The sequence below is a fragment of the Bufo bufo genome, chromosome 6, assembly GCF_905171765.1.
Source record: "Bufo bufo chromosome 6, aBufBuf1.1, whole genome shotgun sequence".
NCBI classification, from domain to species: Eukaryota; Metazoa; Chordata; class Amphibia; order Anura; family Bufonidae; genus Bufo; species Bufo bufo.
In genome coordinates this window covers 410,043,305-410,060,958 of record NC_053394.1, presented here as the reverse complement: position 1 = coordinate 410,060,958, position 17,654 = coordinate 410,043,305, and the positions used below count along the sequence as shown (strand labels likewise).

Below are 17,654 nucleotides of genomic sequence, written 5' to 3'. Positions count from 1 at the left end.
AAAAAACTATGGCTCTTAGACTATGGAGACACTAAAACTTTTTTTGGTTTTAAAAATGAAGTTATTGTATAAAACTTACATAAATAAAAAAAAGGTATACATATTAGGTATCACCGCGTCCGTGACAACCTGCTCTATAAAATTACCACATGATCTAACCTGTCAGATGAATGTTGTAAATAACAAAAAAAAAAAAACGTGCCAAAAAAGCTATTTCTTGTTACCTTGCCGCACAAAAAGTGTAATATAGAGCAACCAAAAATCATATGTACCCTAAACTAGTACCAACAAAGCTGCCACCTTATTCCGTACTTTCTAAAATGGGGTCACTTTTTTGGAGTTTCTACTCTAGGGGTGCATCAGGGGGGCTTCAAATGGGACATGGTGTCAAAAAAAACAGTCCAGCAAAACCTGCCTTCCAAAAACCGTATGGCATTCCTTTCCTTCTGCGACCTGCCGTGTGCCCGTACAGCGGTTTACGACCACATATGGGGTGTTTCTGTAAACTACAGAATAAGGGCCATAAATAATGAGTTTTGTTTGGCTGTTAACCCTTGCTTTGTTACTGGAAAAAAAATATTAAAATGGAAAATCTGCCAAAAAAGTGAAATTTTGAAATTGTATCTCTATTTTCCATTAAATCTTGTGCAACACCTAAAGGGTTAACAAAGTTTGTAAAATCAGTTTTGAATACCTTGAGGGGTGTAGTTTCTTAGATGGGGTCACTTTTATGGAGTTTCTACTCTAGGGGTGCATCAGGGGGGCTTCAAATGGGACATGGTGTCAAAAAAACAGTCCAGCAAAATCTGGCTTCCAAAAACCATACGGCGCACCTTTCACTCTACGCCCCGCTGTGTGGCCGTACAGTAGTTTACGGCCACATATGGGGTGTTTCTGTAAACGGCAGAGTCAGGGCAATAAAGATACAGTCTTGTTTGGCTGTTAACCCTTGCTTTGTTAGTGGAAAAAATGGGTTAAAATGGAAAATTAGGCAAAAAAATGAAATTCTCAAATTTCATCCCCATTTGCCAATAACTCTTGTGCAACACCTAAAGGGTTAACAAAGTTTGTAAAATCAGTTTTGAATACCTTGAGGGGTGTAGTTTCTTAGATGGGGTCACTTTTATGGAGTTTCTACTCTAGGGGTGCATCAGGGGGCTTCAAATGGGACATGGTGTCAAAAAAACAGTCCAGCAAAATCAGCCCTCCAAAAACCAAACGGCGCACCTTTCACTCTACGCCCTACTGTGTGCCCGTACAGTAGTTTACGGCCACATATGGGGTGTTTCTGTAAACGGCAGAGTCAGGGCAATAAAGATACAGTCTTGTTTAGCTGTTAACCCTTGCTTTGTTAGTGGAAAAAATGGGTTAAAATGGAAAATTAGGCAAAAAAATGAAATTCTCAAATTTCATCCCCATTTGCCAATAACTCTTGTGCAATACCTAAAGGGTTAACAAAGCTTGTAAAATCAGTTTTGAATACCTTGAGGGGTGTAGTTTATAGAATGGGGTCATTTTTGGGCGGTTTCTATTATGTAAGCCTCGCAAAGTGACTTCAGACCTGTAGTGGTCCCTAAAAATTTGGTTTTTGTAAATTTCTGAAAAATTTCAAGATTTGCTTCTAAACTTCTAAGCCTTATAACATCCCCAAAAAATAAAATATCAATCCCAAAATGCTACAAACATGAAGTAGACATATGGGGAATGTAAAGTCATCAAAATTTTTGGGGGTATTACTATGTATTACAGAAGTAGAGAAACTGAAACTTTGAAATTTGCAAATTTTTCAAAATCTTTGGTAAATATGGTATTTTTTTATGCAAAAAAATTTACTTTTTTGACCCAATTTTAGCAGTGTCATGAAGTACAATATGTGACGAAAAAACAATCTCAGAACGGCCTGGATAAGTCAAAGCGCTTTAAAGTTATCAGCACTTAAAGTGACACTGGTCAGATTTGCAAAAAATGGCCAAGTCCTTAAGGTGAAATAGGGCTGAGTCCTTAAGGGGTTAAAAGGGAAAATTTTAATAATCAAAGCTGTGATTTTACCCTTAATTTTATATACGTGTATTATTTTAACACCTGGAAAGATGTGGATGAGAAGAATGAACAGAAGAAAATTAGAAGAGTTGCAGTCATGACAAAAACTGAATTGGGTGGGTATGACTTTCCAAATGTTGATTTTTTTATACGGATACACTTTTTTGTTAATTTTTTAAAATTTTAAGTGCAATAGTAGAACGGCGACTTTGTGTAGATATTTGGCAGGATGGCTTTTTATTAAGTAGAGCTGGTGTGAAATGGAACTGAGCAGACCAATTGCTTTTGTGATTCCAAGATTTCATGTGATGCTCAAGTCTTTTTATGATCAATACGGATTAAGCTCTATAAGTGAGATTGATAAAATAGAAGTTATGAAAGCAGAGAGGAAAAATTAGATTTTATATGATGTGCCATTCTGCAATACTGCACAGGCTGCCAAAATATGGAAACTTTTTGTTGACTCTCAAATAAACAGAAAGACGTTGTTTGGCTTAGATTTCATGGATGTCTCCTGAGCAGATCTTTCATGAACGCTAGGGGCATAAGAGTGTCAGAGAGATGCCCGATGGAAGGATGTTGAGGCATTAAGCACCTTAGTCATTTATTTTGGGACTGTTTTTATGTGAAAGAAGTTTTTAGTATTTTAAAAGGTCTATTTATTGCACTTACCGGATGGAAGGGTTTTAGCTATGATAAAAAATGTTGTTGGTCAAGATTTCAAGATTTTATCCAACTCATGTGTTTGCGACTTGTTATTCTCTGTCTTTAAAGAAGTAATGTGGGACATTAGGAATCTGGTGGTTTTTAACCCCTTAGGGACTTAGGGAGTACCGGTACACCTTGTTTCCCGAGTCCTTAAGGACCCAGGGCGTACCGTTACGTCCCAACTTTAAACAGACATTGCGGCGCGGCGGGGGTTAATAGGAACAGGATGAACGCTGAAATCATTCAGGGGGGGTCATGTGACTCCCGTATCGGCGATCGCCGCAAACCGCAGGTCAATTCAGACCGGCGGCTGTGCGGCGGTGCCATCGGGTCCCCATGCGGCTGTAGGGGGGACCCGATGGCATGGAAAGCAGCGCGCTGCCTTCCGGTGAAGAGCCTGTGAGATCCAGCCCCCTGGATCTCACAGGCCGGAAGCTGTATGAGTACTCATACAGCCAAAGCATTCCAATACAGAAGTATTGGAATGCATTGTAAAGGATTAGAACTCCAAAAGTTCAAGTCCCAAAGTGTGACAAAAAATAAAGTGAAAATAAAAATAAAAATAGTTTTCCCCCAAAAAAATTTAGTTTCAAGTAAAAATAAACAAAAACGTCATTTTCCGCAAATAAAGTAAAAAAAAATGCTAAAAAATAGGGGGAAAAAAAGTATACATATTAGGTATCGCCACGTCCGTATCGACCGGCTCTATAAACATATAACATGATCTAACCCCTCAGATGAACACCGTAAAAAATAAAAACTGTGCTAAATAAACCTGTCACCTTACATCACAAAAAGTACAACAGCAAGCAATCAAAAAGGTGTTTGCCCACCAAAATAGTACCAATCTAACCGTCACCTCATCCCGCAAAAAATAAGCCCCTACCTGAGACAATCGCCCAAAAAATAAAAAAACTATGGCTCAGAATATGGAGACACTAAAACATAATTTTTTTTGTTTTAAAAAAGCTGTTATTGTGTAAAACTTACATAAATAAAAAAAAGTATACATATTAGGTATCGCCGCGTTTGTATCGACCGGCTCTATAAAAATATCACATGACCTAACCCCTCAGATGAACACTGTAAAAAAATTTAAATAAAAACTGTGCTAAATAAACAATTTTTTGTCACCTTACATCACAAAAAGTGTAAAAGCAAGCGATCAAAAAGTCACACGCACCCCAAAATAGTGCCAATAAAACAGTTATCTCATCCCTCAAAAATCATACTCTACCCAAGGTAATCGCCCAAAAACTGAAAAAATTATGGCTCTCAGACTATGGAAACACTAAAACAGGATTTTTTTTGCTTCAAAAATGAAATCATTGTGTAAAACTTACAAAAATAAAAAAAAAGTATACATATTAGGTATCGACGCATCCGTGACAACCTGGTCTATAAAAATATCACATGATCTAACCTGTCAGATGAATGTTGTAAATAACAAAAAATAAAAACGGTGCCAAAACAGCTATTTCTTGTTATCTTGCCTCACAAAAAGTGTAATATAGAGCAACCAAAAATCATATGTACCCTAAACTAGTACCAACAATACTGCCACCCTATCCCGTAGTTTCTAAAATGGGGCCACTTTTTTTGGAGTTTCTACAGTTGTGGCCAAAAGTTTTGAGAATTACATAAATATTGGAAATTGGAAAAGTTGCTGCTTAAGTTTTTATAATAGCAATTTGCATATACTCCAGAATGTTATGAAGAGTGATCAGATGAATTGCATAGTCCTTCTTTGCCATGAAAATTAACTTAATCCCCAAAAAAACTTTCCACTGCATTTCATTGCTGTCATTAAAGGACCTGCTGAAATCATTTCAGTAATCGTCTTGTTAACTCAGGTGAGAATGTTGACGAGCACAAGGCTGGAGATCATTATGTCAGGCTGATTGGGTTAAAATGGCAGACTTGACATGTTAAAAGGAGGGTGATGCTTGAAATCATTGTTCTTCCATTGTTAACCATGGTGACCTGCAAAGAAACGCGTGCAGCCATCATTGCGTTGCATAAAAATGGCTTCACAGGCAAGGATATTGTGGCTACTAAGATTGTACCTCAATCAACAATTTATAGGATCATCAAGAACTTCAAGGAAAGAGGTTCAATTCTTGTTAAGAAGGTTTCAGGGCGTCCAAGAAAGTCCAGCAAGCGCCATGATTGACTCCTAAAGAGGATTCAGCTGCGGGATCGGAGTGCCACCAGTGCAGAGCTTGCTCAGGAATGGCAGCAGGCAGGTGTGAGCGCATCTGCACGCACAGTGAGGCGAAGATTTTTGGAAGATGGCCTGGTGTCAAGAAGGGCAGCAAAGAAGCCACTTCTCTCCAAAAAAAACATCAGGGACAGATTGATCTTCTGCAGAAAGTATGGTGAATGGACTGCTGAGGACTGGGGCAAAGTCATATTCTCCGATGAAGCCTCTTTCCGATTGTTTGGGGCATCTGGAAAAAGGCTTGTCCGGAGAAGAAAAGGTGAGCGCTACCATCAGTCCTGTGTCATGCCAACAGTAAAGCATCCTGAGACCATTCATGTGTGGGGTTGCTTCTCATCCAAGGGAGTGGGCTCACTCACAATTTTGCCCAAAAACACAGCCATGAATAAAGAATGGTACCAAAACACCCTCCAACAGCAACTTCTTCCAACAATCCAACAACAGTTTGGTGAAGAACAATGCATTTTCCAGCACGATGGAGCACCGTGCCATAAGGCAAAAGTGATAACTAAGTGGCTCGGGGACCAAAACGTTGACATTTTGGGTCCATGGCCTGGAAACACCCCAGATCTTAATCCCATTGAGAACCTGTGGTCAATCCTCAAGAGGTGGGTGGAAAAACAAAAACCCACTAATTCTGACAAACTCCAAGAAGTGATTATGAAAGAATGGGTTGCTATCAGTCAGGAATTGGCCCAGAAGTTGCTTGAGAGCATGCCCAGTCGAATTGCAGAGATCCTGAAAAAGAAGGGCCAACACTGCAAATACTGACTCTTTGCATAAATGTCATGCAATTGTCGATAAAAGCCTTCGAAACGTATGAAGTGCGTGTAATTATATTTCACTACATCACAGAAACAACTGAAACAAAGATCTAAAAGCAGTTTAGCAGCAAACTTTGTGAAAACTAATATTTGTGTCATTCTCAAAACTTTTGGCCACGACTGTACACTAGGGGTGCATCAGGGGGGCTTCAAATGGGACATGGTGTCAAAAAAAACAGTCCAGCAAAATCTGCCTTCAAAAAACTGTATGGCATTCCTTTCCTTCTGCGCCCTGCCGTGTGCCTGTACAGTGGGTTTACGACCACATATGGGGTGTTTCTGTAAACTACAGAATCAGGGCCATAAATATTGAGTTTGGTTTGGCTGTTAACCCTTGCTTTGTAACTGGAAAAAAATTATTAAAATGGAAAATCTGCCCAAAAAGTGAAATTTTTAAATTGCATCTTTATTTTCCATTAATTCTTGTGGAACACCTAAAGGGTTAACAAAGTTTGCCAAATCAGTTTTGAATACCTTGAGGGGTGTAGTTTATAGAATGGGGTCATTTTTGGGTGGTTTCTTTTATGTAAGCCTCGCAAAGTGACTTCAGACCTGAACTGGTCCCTAAAAATTGGGTTTTTGAAAATTTCAAGATTTGCTTCTAAACTTCTAAGCCTTGTAACATCCCAAAAAAATAAAATATCATTCCCAAAATGATCCAAACATGAAGTAGACATATGGGGAATGTAAAGTAATAACTATGTATTATAGAAAAACCTATAAACGAACACTGAGAATCGATAAGCTATAAAAATATTATTTTATTAAGGTACATGATTAAAACATACAAAGGAGATGACAGGCAAATATAAAGTGCATGTGCAAGCCACACTTAAGTGGCAAAAAGATATGGGGGGTACCCCCAGAGGAAGGTTTCAATCGAAACGCGCGTCGGGGTGTGCGGTCTTCCTGTGGATCTGTTATTCTATAAATACAGTATGTGACCTTCTTCCGCTTATTTGACACCATTGTTGTTGAGCCTCTTGAACAAGTTTTTTCCATATCTTTTTGCCACTTAAGTGTGGCTTGCACATGCATTTTTTATGGTATCTGTTTCATCTGATTAAATAGATGTACACCCAATCAATGATTCATATTTGAGAGCTGCTATCTTTTTCTGCTTATATTGCAGTTTGCACATGCACTTTATATTTGATGCCAGCTTTTGCACTCTCATTGATTGTGTGGTTTGCACATGGACTTTTTATGGTATCCGTGGCATCTGATTAAATAGATGTGCACTTAATCAATGATTCATATTTGAGAGCTGCTATCTTTCTCTGCTTACATTGCAGTTTGCACATGCACTTTATATTTGATGGCATTTTTTGCACTCTCATTGATTGTGGACATTTATACGTATATACATATATTTTATATAGCAGCATTTTGTCTGTAGGCTCTTGTGTTTAGGTCACTTGATTCATTATACCTTTGCACTCTAAAAATTCTCCCAGGATTGTACCGCACTTTTTCTATTATACATTTGTCTGTTTTAATCATGTACCTTAATAAAATAATATTTTTATAGCTTATCGATTCTCAGTGTTCGTTTATAGGTTTCTCTAGTCTTTTCTGAGTTAAGCTCTCTTTGGTGAGGGGCTCTTGTTACGTTGTTGCATTACGCATTTCTCACGTAACCTATTTTTGTATCTATGTATTATAGAAGTAGAGAAATTGAAACTTGGAAATTTGCAATTTTTTAAACATTTTTGGTAAATTTGGTATTTTTTTTATAAATAAAATTAAAAAAAAAATTGGAATTCATTTTACCAGTGTCATGAAGTACAATATGTGACGAAAAAACAATCTCAGAATGGCCTGGATAAGTCAAAGCGTTTTAAAGTTATCACCACTTAATTTGCAAAAAATGGCAAGCACGAGTCCTTGAGGGGTTAAGCAAATTGTTTTAACTCCCAGAGAATGTTAAAAAATGTTTTTATCTAGGATCTTTATGATATATTTCTTAGATAAATCGAAGCTGAAAAAATCTGGAAAGTATCCCAGTGGAGTAACACTTTTTTTTTAGTAGGGTTCCTGTGATGCAAAATAGACATTTTATTTTCCGAGACATGTCAGAGTGGATTGATTGACAATAGTAATGTCTAGTTACTGAGGAAGAAAAATAAAATAAAAACCTGTTCTTATCAGTTTAATATCTGATACGTCCCCTATCTGGGGACCATATATTAAATGGATTTTTCGAACAGCGAGATGGAAAAAGAGCTTGCTCTGTCCACTCCACGAATTGACCTGGTATTGCAGTACCTCCAGGACCGGTGCACCCCTTCTTAATCCAGTATCAAAAAACAGAATGAAATGATTGCAAGCATCCTTCCTACTTCCAGCAAGCAAGTGGAAAGTTGAGTCCTGCCTTAGTCTGCACTTCAGCTTTTCCTCTCTCTGCCCAGTGCTGTGCTGCTTGCTGCATACCTGCATCTAGTCAGTCAATCTCCTAATGCAGCAGCTGTAGGTTCCGGCACCCACCCGCCCAGTCTCCTCACACCCCAAATCCAATTAAGACTGACAGATTTATTGGCTTATCAACTGAATAAAGTGTTTGGACCTCCAAGCACCTTGGGATTGATTGGCCTGTTGTGCACATGGGATCCTCTGTTGGTCCTGGAAATTGACACGTTTGGAGCAAGTTGGCTGGATGTAACCGTTTTGCTTTTCCAGTCCTTTACTAAGTAAAGTATGCCTGTGTCTCCCTCTTGTGGATCTTCTGAACTGGATTACTTGGAGGCGAGAAAGTAGTCCAGCACTTTCTATGTATCAGCAGCAGCTGGACCTACCTTGTCTGGACAATGGACGGAACACTGCATGTGTCACAGGAGGCAGGTCAGGTCACTGGATGACATCACAATCAACAATGCTATTTTTTTTCTTCCAAACAGGCACTGCAAACCCAGGAGCATGGGAGCATCTGACGTGTGACGTTAGGCTCTGCCCCCCCGCTCCTCCTGCACGCCTGCTGCCCGGACCGCTCGCTCCGGCTCTGAAGCGCCTGTCCGGGATGCATAGTTGATGCTGTCACCGATGCCCGGGTTCTGACCCCTGTCCGTTGCAGCCGGGAAGGGCCTGTCAGGGGATATCGCTGTTTGGATGGCGAGCCGTCGGCAAAGTTGCCGCTGCTGAGGAACGGAGGACTCAAACAGAGGAGGCGGTGAGCTAATGCTGGAGTTGGAGCAGCTGTGATTGCGGTGGTGAAAAGGGGTAAAAAGAGAGATTTCTGCCCCTGTTTAAGTTTTGCGGGGTTGTTTGCCCAGGGGAAGAGGAGACAATTTGAATTGAACTGAACTGAAGCCGACTATAACGCCAGATAGGGGCGTTGTTGGAGCCGAACCAGGTGCAGAGTGAGCCCACCGTTTGTTTATGTCTGTTTTGATGCCCCCCACTCTACAACAAATAGAGCTATCAATATCCTAAAAGGGGTGGAAGAAAGAAAGAAAGAAAGAAGGAGGGACGGAGAGAGGAGAGAGAAGGGGGAAAGGAGAAGAAGGAAACGAGTAAAGGAGAGGGGGTGGAAGCTGGAGGTTGCGTGTCCTTTTTTCTGTTGGAAGAAAGAAAAGTAACAAGTGAGGGAGGAGGGAAAAGAAAGAAGTGAGAAACAAACAAAAAAAAATAATAAAAAGGGGGGGGTGGAGATATCCAGTCGGTTGTTGACTATAGTGCACAGTAGCCGTTATATTTATACCCCTATTGCTAACTCTATCTGGATTTTGGACCTTGACCCTAACCCTCTGAAGAAGCTCTTTCTACAGGACTAACCCCCTTTTAACACCTCCAAACTCTCCTGGACTAATCAGGGACTAATCTGCTCCTATGTAGCTTCACCCTCGTATTTAAGATATAAAGCGGACATTGTTTTCGCCAAAGTTGTGACCCTTTTTTTTTTTTACACTGTCTTTTTGGATTTACTTCATGTGATATCTCTGGATATTAGGAAAACGTGTTCACAATTTGGACGTTGGACCCCTTTTTTTTCCTCCTCTCATTCCTTTCCTCGTACTATTAACATAGAAACATAAAATAGGGCCAGGGGCTATCCATAGTACTCAGTATATTGGGCAGACTAGATGGGCCAAATGGTTCTTATCTGCCGACACATTCTATATGAAGGATGTCCTTATGCCTATCCAATGCATGCTTAAACTCCTTCACTGTATTTGCAGCTACCACTTCTGCAGGAAGGCTATTCCATGCATCCACTACTCTCTCAGTAAAGTAATACTTCCTGATATTACTTTTAAAACTATGTCCTCTTGTAGCAGTTTTTCTTCTTTTAAATATTCTCTCCTCTTTTACCTTGTTGATTCCCTTTATGTATTTAAAAGTTTCTATCATATCCCCTCTGTCTCGTCTTTCTTCCAAGCTATACATGTTAAGGTCCTTTAATCTTTCCTGGTAAGTTTTATCCTGCAATCCATGTACTAGTTTAGTAGCTCTTCTCTGAACTCTCTCCAAAGTATCAATATCCTTCTGGAGATATGGTCTCCAGTACTCAGCACAATACTCCAAATGAGGTCTCACTAGTGCTCTGTAGAGCGGCATGAGCACCTCCCTCTTTCTACTAGTAATGCCTCTCCCTATACACCCAAGCATTCTGCTAGCATTTCCTGCTGCTCTATGACATTGTCTGCCTACCTTTAAGTCTTCTGAAATAATGACCCCTAAATCCCTTTCCTCAGATACTGAGGTTAGGACTGTATCACTGATTTTATATTCTGCTCTTGGGTTTTTACGCCCCAGGTGCATTATTTTGCACTTATCCACATTAAATTTTAGTTGCCAGATTTTTGACCATTCCTCTAGTTTTCTTAAATCCTTTTCCATTTGGTGTATCCCTCCAGGAACATCAACCCTGCTACAAATCTTTGTCTCATCAGCAAAAAGAGACACCTTACCATCGAGGCCTTCTGCAATTTCGCTGATAAAGATATTAAACAATATGGGTCCCAGAACAGATCCCTGAGGTACCCCACTGGTAACAAGACCTTGGTCTGAATATACTCCATTGACTACAACCCTCTGTTGCCTGTCCCTCAGCCACTGCCTAATACATTCAACAATATGGGAGTCCAAGCCCAAAGACTGCAATTTATTGATAAGCCTTCTGTGTGGGACAGTATTGAAAGCCTTACTGAAGTCTAGATTAACAGTCTTTGTGTCTAACAATTCCCTCCTTTTTGACTAAGTTAAATGTATGCTTATGTTTAACTGACTGTTTGTTACAATATTTCAGTATATTGCAATTTAAAGAGTAAACTCAAAATGCCGCCTAAAAAAGAGGAACAGCGCGGCCCTACTGGTGGTAGGAGATCAGTAACAGGGTTAGAGAGTGGGTCTAAACAACAGGGTTTAAATAAATTTTTAGTTCCGAACTCGCCAGGTTCCAATTTTTCAGAGAGAAAAAATTACAGATGTAGAGTCCCAGGGTTTGACGCATGAGAATGGGTCTATGGGTGGAGTGGGAGTGCGGGGACCCTTGGCGTTATCTACAGAGATAGATGCAGGAATGGTGAAGGACATATTTTGTCTCGAGAATGGAAAATGTAATGGGTAATATAGTGACACAGATCGGGGCAGTGCAAACTGATGTCAGTGTAATACGGGATGAGATGGAGAAAATAAGGCAACGATTGCATGAGATTGAAAAAAGGATTCCCGCTTTGGAACACTCTGTTCAGAATTTAGAAAAGGAGGTTGTACTTCTGAAACAGATGAACGGCAAGATGGAACAAAAATTAATAAACCAAGAAGATAGATCAAGAAGAGCCAATATAAGATGTGTAGGGATTCCAGAACGGGCAGAGGGGGATAACGGTATTGAATTTATGGAGGGATGGATAAAAGAGAATTGTAAGGAGGGCATTCTCTCCCCACTCTTCGCTATTGAAAGAGCACACAGGGTCCCCACAAAAAAGCGGGTCCCAGGGGATTATCCCAGACAGATATTGGTGAAATGTTTACTTACTAAGGACCGTGATATAATACTATCTGATGCTAGAACCTCCGAAAAATACCAGATACATGGTGAAAAGATAAGACTTTTTCCAGATTATTGAGCTAATACTAATACCCGTAGAAAAGACTTCATAATTATTAAAAAGAGATTAAGGGAGGCAGGCTTAAATTATAGTTCTCTCTTTCCGGCAAAACTAAGGGTGGAATATAAAGGAAGGACCGTTTTTTTTCAGACGCCGGCAGAGGTTAGCGAGTGGGCGGATGGGATGGGCCTTTAAGGTGGTGGATAGGGAGCCAATATGCTAAGATATGGAGTCGCCCAGACTTCTGTTTAGCAGAGGGGGGGCTACTTTTGGGAAGAGGGAGAGGGGACGTGTTATTTTTTTTCCTCTCTGCTAGATGGTTAGGATTCTTTTGTTGAATGTGAGAGGTTTACGGGAGAGAGTAAAGAGATATGCTATCCTTGAGTGGATGTAGAGGTTCTTGCCAGCCATCGTCTGCCTCCAAGAGACACACCTAGACAAGGAATCTTTAAGGTGGTTGGAGAAGAGATGGATAGTGGAAGGGTACCATTCGGTATATACTACCTATTCTAGAGGGGTCTCAATTTTGATACATAATAAAATTAAATTAGAGTGTGTTGCATGTGAGGCCGACGAATGTGGCAGGTTCCTCTTTTTAAAATGCAATATAGAAGGGGTTAAAATAGTAATCGCAAAAATATATTTTCCACCACCATATAAGCCAGATGTCTTGTATGAATTGCATAGATTTATGTTGTATAGACAAGAGTGTATAATGATTGCGATAGGAGATTACAATGCGGTAATGGATCCACTCAGGGATAGAACGTCTAGCAGAGGGGGAAGAACACAAAATGTATATTTGTTTAAACTAGCCCAGAAATTTAATTAGATTGACGTTTGGCGTTTTCAGAACCCGGAAGAAATCATGTATTCCTGCTATTCTAAATTACATCAAACCTGGTCAAGGATAGATATGGCCCTGGGAAATAAAAATCTAATGTCCCAAAATAGGATCAAGATAAAGTATTTGCCCTTGGCTTTATCAGACCATAGTGCTGTGGTAATGGAACTGGATTTGAATAGAAGGAATATTTTGCCACTGTTCAAGTTTAACTCCCACTGGTTATCGCTGAATCCAGATAAAGAAAGTATAATTGAGGAATTAAAAATCTTTTTCTACGAGAATAATAATTCTGCTAGCAGATTGATTGTTTGGGATACTGCCAAGGCATATTTAAGAGGACTGCTGGTTAAAAATGTGAATTATTGGAAGAAAAGTACCAAAGAAAGAGGTAATGTACTGGAAAAAAAATTAGAAGAATCAATAATAGCATGTATAATGCACCCTACTGAATATAATAGGAAAGTATGGGAGGAAGAACAGGAAACGTTAAAAATACATCAGCTAGATAGAAGTAGGAAAGAATTGCTGTTTCAAGGGATCCAGTTGGCCTCAGAGGGAGAAAAGGTTGGTAAAATTTTAGCAAATATAGTAAAAAATCAAAGAGGGAAATCCTGGATAGGGGCGATCAGAGATAAAATGGATGAAACAATTAGCTACCCTGAAGGAATAAAAAAAGTTTTTGTGGAATATTTTCAGGAACTTTATAAGTCTAGGGTACAATACTCGAAACAAGATTTGGATCTATACTTAGACCAGATTGCTTTGAGAGAGATATCTCAGGCCCAAAAGGAATATTTAGAAAAAGAAATATTGACGGTAGAAATAAATGAGGCTTTGGTTAAGGTGAAACCTAAAAAAACACCAGGGTGTGATGATCTTCCCTTTGAAATATACAAAACTTTCTCCCAGGTGCTAATACCAGAATTAAAAATAACATTGTGTGAGGCTCAAAAAATAGGGGATTTACCAGATTCTATGAAAGAGGCAAATATTACATTAATTCCAAAAAAGGGTAATGAACAACTAGACCCCGGGTCATATAGACCAATATCTTTATTAAATACGGACGTTAAAATCTTGGCAAAGGTCTTGGCAGATAGGCTTTCTAAGGAGATCAAAGTTATAATTCACAAAGATCAGACTGGTTTTATACCTGGTAGAACGATATATTGAAATATAAGAAGGCTGTTCCTTATTATTGAGGCTAATAGAATAGAAACAGATGGGAAAGCTGTACTTTCATAGGATGCTCAAAAGGCATTTGATTGTATTGAATGGGAGTATTTGTGGGCAGTTCTGAAAAGGGTTGGTATAGGGGAGGGATTTATAAGATGGGTTCAGCTTATATATTCTAACCCGAGGGCTAGAGTGATGGTGGATGGGAGCTTGTCCCTGCCCCTTGCCCTCTATCGGGGCACTAGGCAGGGATGCCCTCTCTCCCCATTACTATTCGCTATTGCGATTGAGCCCTTGGCAAGTATAATAAGAAACGACAGGGAGTTTAAAGGCTTTTAATATGCGTAAGGAGACGAAAGATGATATTTTATTATTTATGCACAATTCTGGGGATCAGTTTAATAGAGTAATAGATAAAAAAATTTTTTTTTCTGGTTTAAACATTAATTGGGAGAAATCCCACAAGATGATATTAGTGTCACGGCTGAGGATGGGGGAAACCCTCAGCCGTGAGGAGCCAGGTGTTGAAGTAGCTACTCGGCCATGAAGCCACAGGACAGGGAGCAGGTCACCTCCTACAGCGTCCCTATCCTGACCCTAACTCCTAACCTGCATGGGCCGACCTTTAAGGTAGGAGGGCCCATGCGCCGGAACCTCGGAGCCTTGTCTTACCCTCCGCAGATCCCTGAGCTAGGAGCTGGGTAAGGCAACCTACTCCTCCTTGACACGGAGGAGCAGGAGCCTCAATGGCCAAGCTGTTGGAAAAAGGGGAACAGAAACAGCAATACGGAAATGGCAGGTGAACAGACATTCACCAACCTGCCACAGCCCTGCTGACTGGATCCCTAAACAGACAGGGATCCAGAACCGTTATGCTGCACAAACACATATGAAAATCCCAACAGACAAACTTGCTACAACACACACATAAAGACATAGGCAAACATAAAACTATACTATGAACTGTAAACTCAAACTTAAACTTAAACTATGACCACAGTGGTGGCTCTCACTGGCGGATGTAAAACACAGGAGGCTGCTATCAGCAAGCATGCTGAAGCAACCTACTGAGCTCTGCAAGAGAGAGGGTCTTTATAGGCCCAAGTGGCCACACCCAAGGATTGGACACACCCAGTGACATCACACACACACTGGGAAGGAAGTTAACCCTTCCAGTAACACAGAAGGGAAAACAAACATACATAAAGGGAAAGTGCACACAATAACTAACAACAAGTGCACACATACACACATCACACAAAACCGCATGCACAACGTAGCAAGCTGCAATGGCACAGCTCCGACTGCTACGCTGCCCATACACACTGTTGCCAGCGGCAACCACAGGTGAGGCAAATACCACAGCCCTCACCTGTGATTGAACACCAAAGAGAACCGCTGACAACCGCATGCGGTTCAGGAGTCACGGTCATAGCCATGGCCGTGACACTCCCACCCCTCAAAGCCCCCCCACCAATAAAAAAAAACAAAACGTGAGGGACTCACACAAGGGGATGGGAGAAGGGGACGTCCACTCTCAGACACGGTTCCCAAAATGTCACTGTCAGCTGCATCCTCTCCCAGCACACAACACAGCCAGTCCGACGAGGCCTGCAGCCCGCACCAGTGACACAGGGAGGAGAACCACAGAGAGTGAACGAGGGGACTCTCCACTCACGTCCCCACTCCAGTCGCTGCCAGCAGACACTCCTAACCAGCACGCAGCCGGACCACTTACGGAGTGCTGCCAGCAGACGACCAGAGATGGGAACATGGAGAGGAACGAGGGATCCCCAACACGGACACGGAAGGTAAGGTGGCGGGGAATAAGCCACCAACCGTGCCGTTAACGGAGAACCCCCAGGAACGCTCTCCCTCCAGAGAACGCGCATGCAGACCACAAGGGTATGGCACTGCATGCTGCACCCTCTTTTGAAGGTATGCATACCGCATACCAGACACACACCACGTGTAGTAAAATCAGGGGGACGCCACACGAGGCAACGGTGAAGGGATGGCGGGGAAACGCCACTCACCGCGCCATCAGAGGCGAAACCCCCAGGACGCTCTCCCTCCGAAGAGCGCGCATGTACCCCTTCACAGACGGCGGTACATGCTACACCCTCTTTCGAGGGAAGCTACTCCCACCCCTCAAAGCCCAACCCAACAACAAAAGGGGAAAGTTGGTGAGGCATAAAAAACAATGGGAGGGGGGGAGGGGAAAGACAAACAAAAGGGGACACCAACACGGACAACGGTGAGCGCGGAATGGCGGGGAATGCCACTCACCGCGCCGTAAATGGTGAACGCCCCATAACGCTCTCCCTCTGGAGAACACGCATGCACCCCATCCGCAGATAGCGGTGCATGCTTTACCCTCTTTCGAGGGAGTGCCACGTGGGAAGCCTCTGTGGTCATACTGTCACGGCTGAGGATGGGGGAAATCCTCAGCCGTGTGGAGCCCGGTGATGTTACGGCTGCTTGGCCATGAAGACAGGATTAGGGAGCAGGTCACCTCCTAAACGCATCCCTAACCTGACCCTGGCTCCTAGCTACATGAGCCAACCTTGATGGTAGGAGGGCCCATGCTCCGGAACCTAAAAGTCCCTGCTAGCCCTCAAGATGACCCTCACCTAGGAGCTGAGTAAGACAAGCCCACTCCTCCTAGACACGGAGGAGCAGGAGTCTCAACGGCCAAGCTGCAGGAAAAAGGGGAACAGAAACAGCAATACGGAAATGGCAGGTGAACAGACATTCACCAACCTGCCACAGCCCTGCTGACTGGATCCCTAAACAGACAGGGATCCAGAACCGTTATGCTGCACAAACACATATGAAAATCCCAACAGACAAACTTGCTACAACACACACATAAAGACATAGGCAAACATAAAACTATACTATGAACTGTAAACTCAAACTTAAACTTAAACTATGACCACAGTGGTGGCTCTCACTGGCGGATGTAAAACACAGGAGGCTGCTATCAGCAAGCATGCTGAAGCAACCTACTGAGCTCTGCAAGAGAGAGGGTCTTTATAGGCCCAAGTGGCCACACCCAAGGATTGGACACACCCAGTGACATCACACACACACTGGGAAGGAAGTTAACCCTTCCAGTAACACAGAAGGGAAAACAAACATACATAAAGGGAAAGTGCACACAATAACTAACAACAAGTGCACACATACACACATCACACAAAACCGCATGCACAACGTAGCAAGCTGCAATGGCACAGCTCCGACTGCTACGCTGCCCATACACACTGTTGCCAGCGGCAACCACAGGTGAGGCAAATACCACAGCCCTCACCTGTGATTGAACACCAAAGAGAACCGCTGACAACCGCATGCGGTTCAGGAGTCACGGTCATAGCCATGGCCGTGACAATTAGATGTCCAATCACAGGGAGATTTAAGGGTGCATGTGCTTGAAAAACACGAGAGTTTTAAATATTTAGGTATACGAATCTCCAAATCTCCGGAAGCATAGAAGATTATGAAAAGCTAAATGTATTTCCCGTAATAAAAGAACTTAGAACCAAAATACATATTTGGAAAAGATTACCGTTGTCAATTCAGGGTCGGGTAAATTCAATAAAAATGGTTTTCCTCCCAAAAATACTCTATGTTCTACAAAATGCCCCATTGAGATTACCACAGAAGATTTTTAGGTTATTTGATAGCCTAATGGGGGATTTTATTTGGAAAGGTGCTATCCCTAGGATAAAAAAATAAGTGCTCCAGCTCCCAGTAAGAGAGGGTGGATTAGCTGTTCCGAGTTG

General features: G+C 41.7%; 1 non-coding gene across 1 annotated transcript; it reads left to right on the top strand.

The window, feature by feature from the left end:
• Positions 1 to 7,894: 7,894 nt before the first annotated feature.
• LOC121006497 lies at positions 7,895 to 8,083 on the top strand. Its single transcript, XR_005780314.1, has one exon. It is a non-coding gene; the product is annotated as a U2 spliceosomal RNA (small nuclear RNA).
• Positions 8,084 to 17,654: the final 9,571 nt, after the last annotated feature.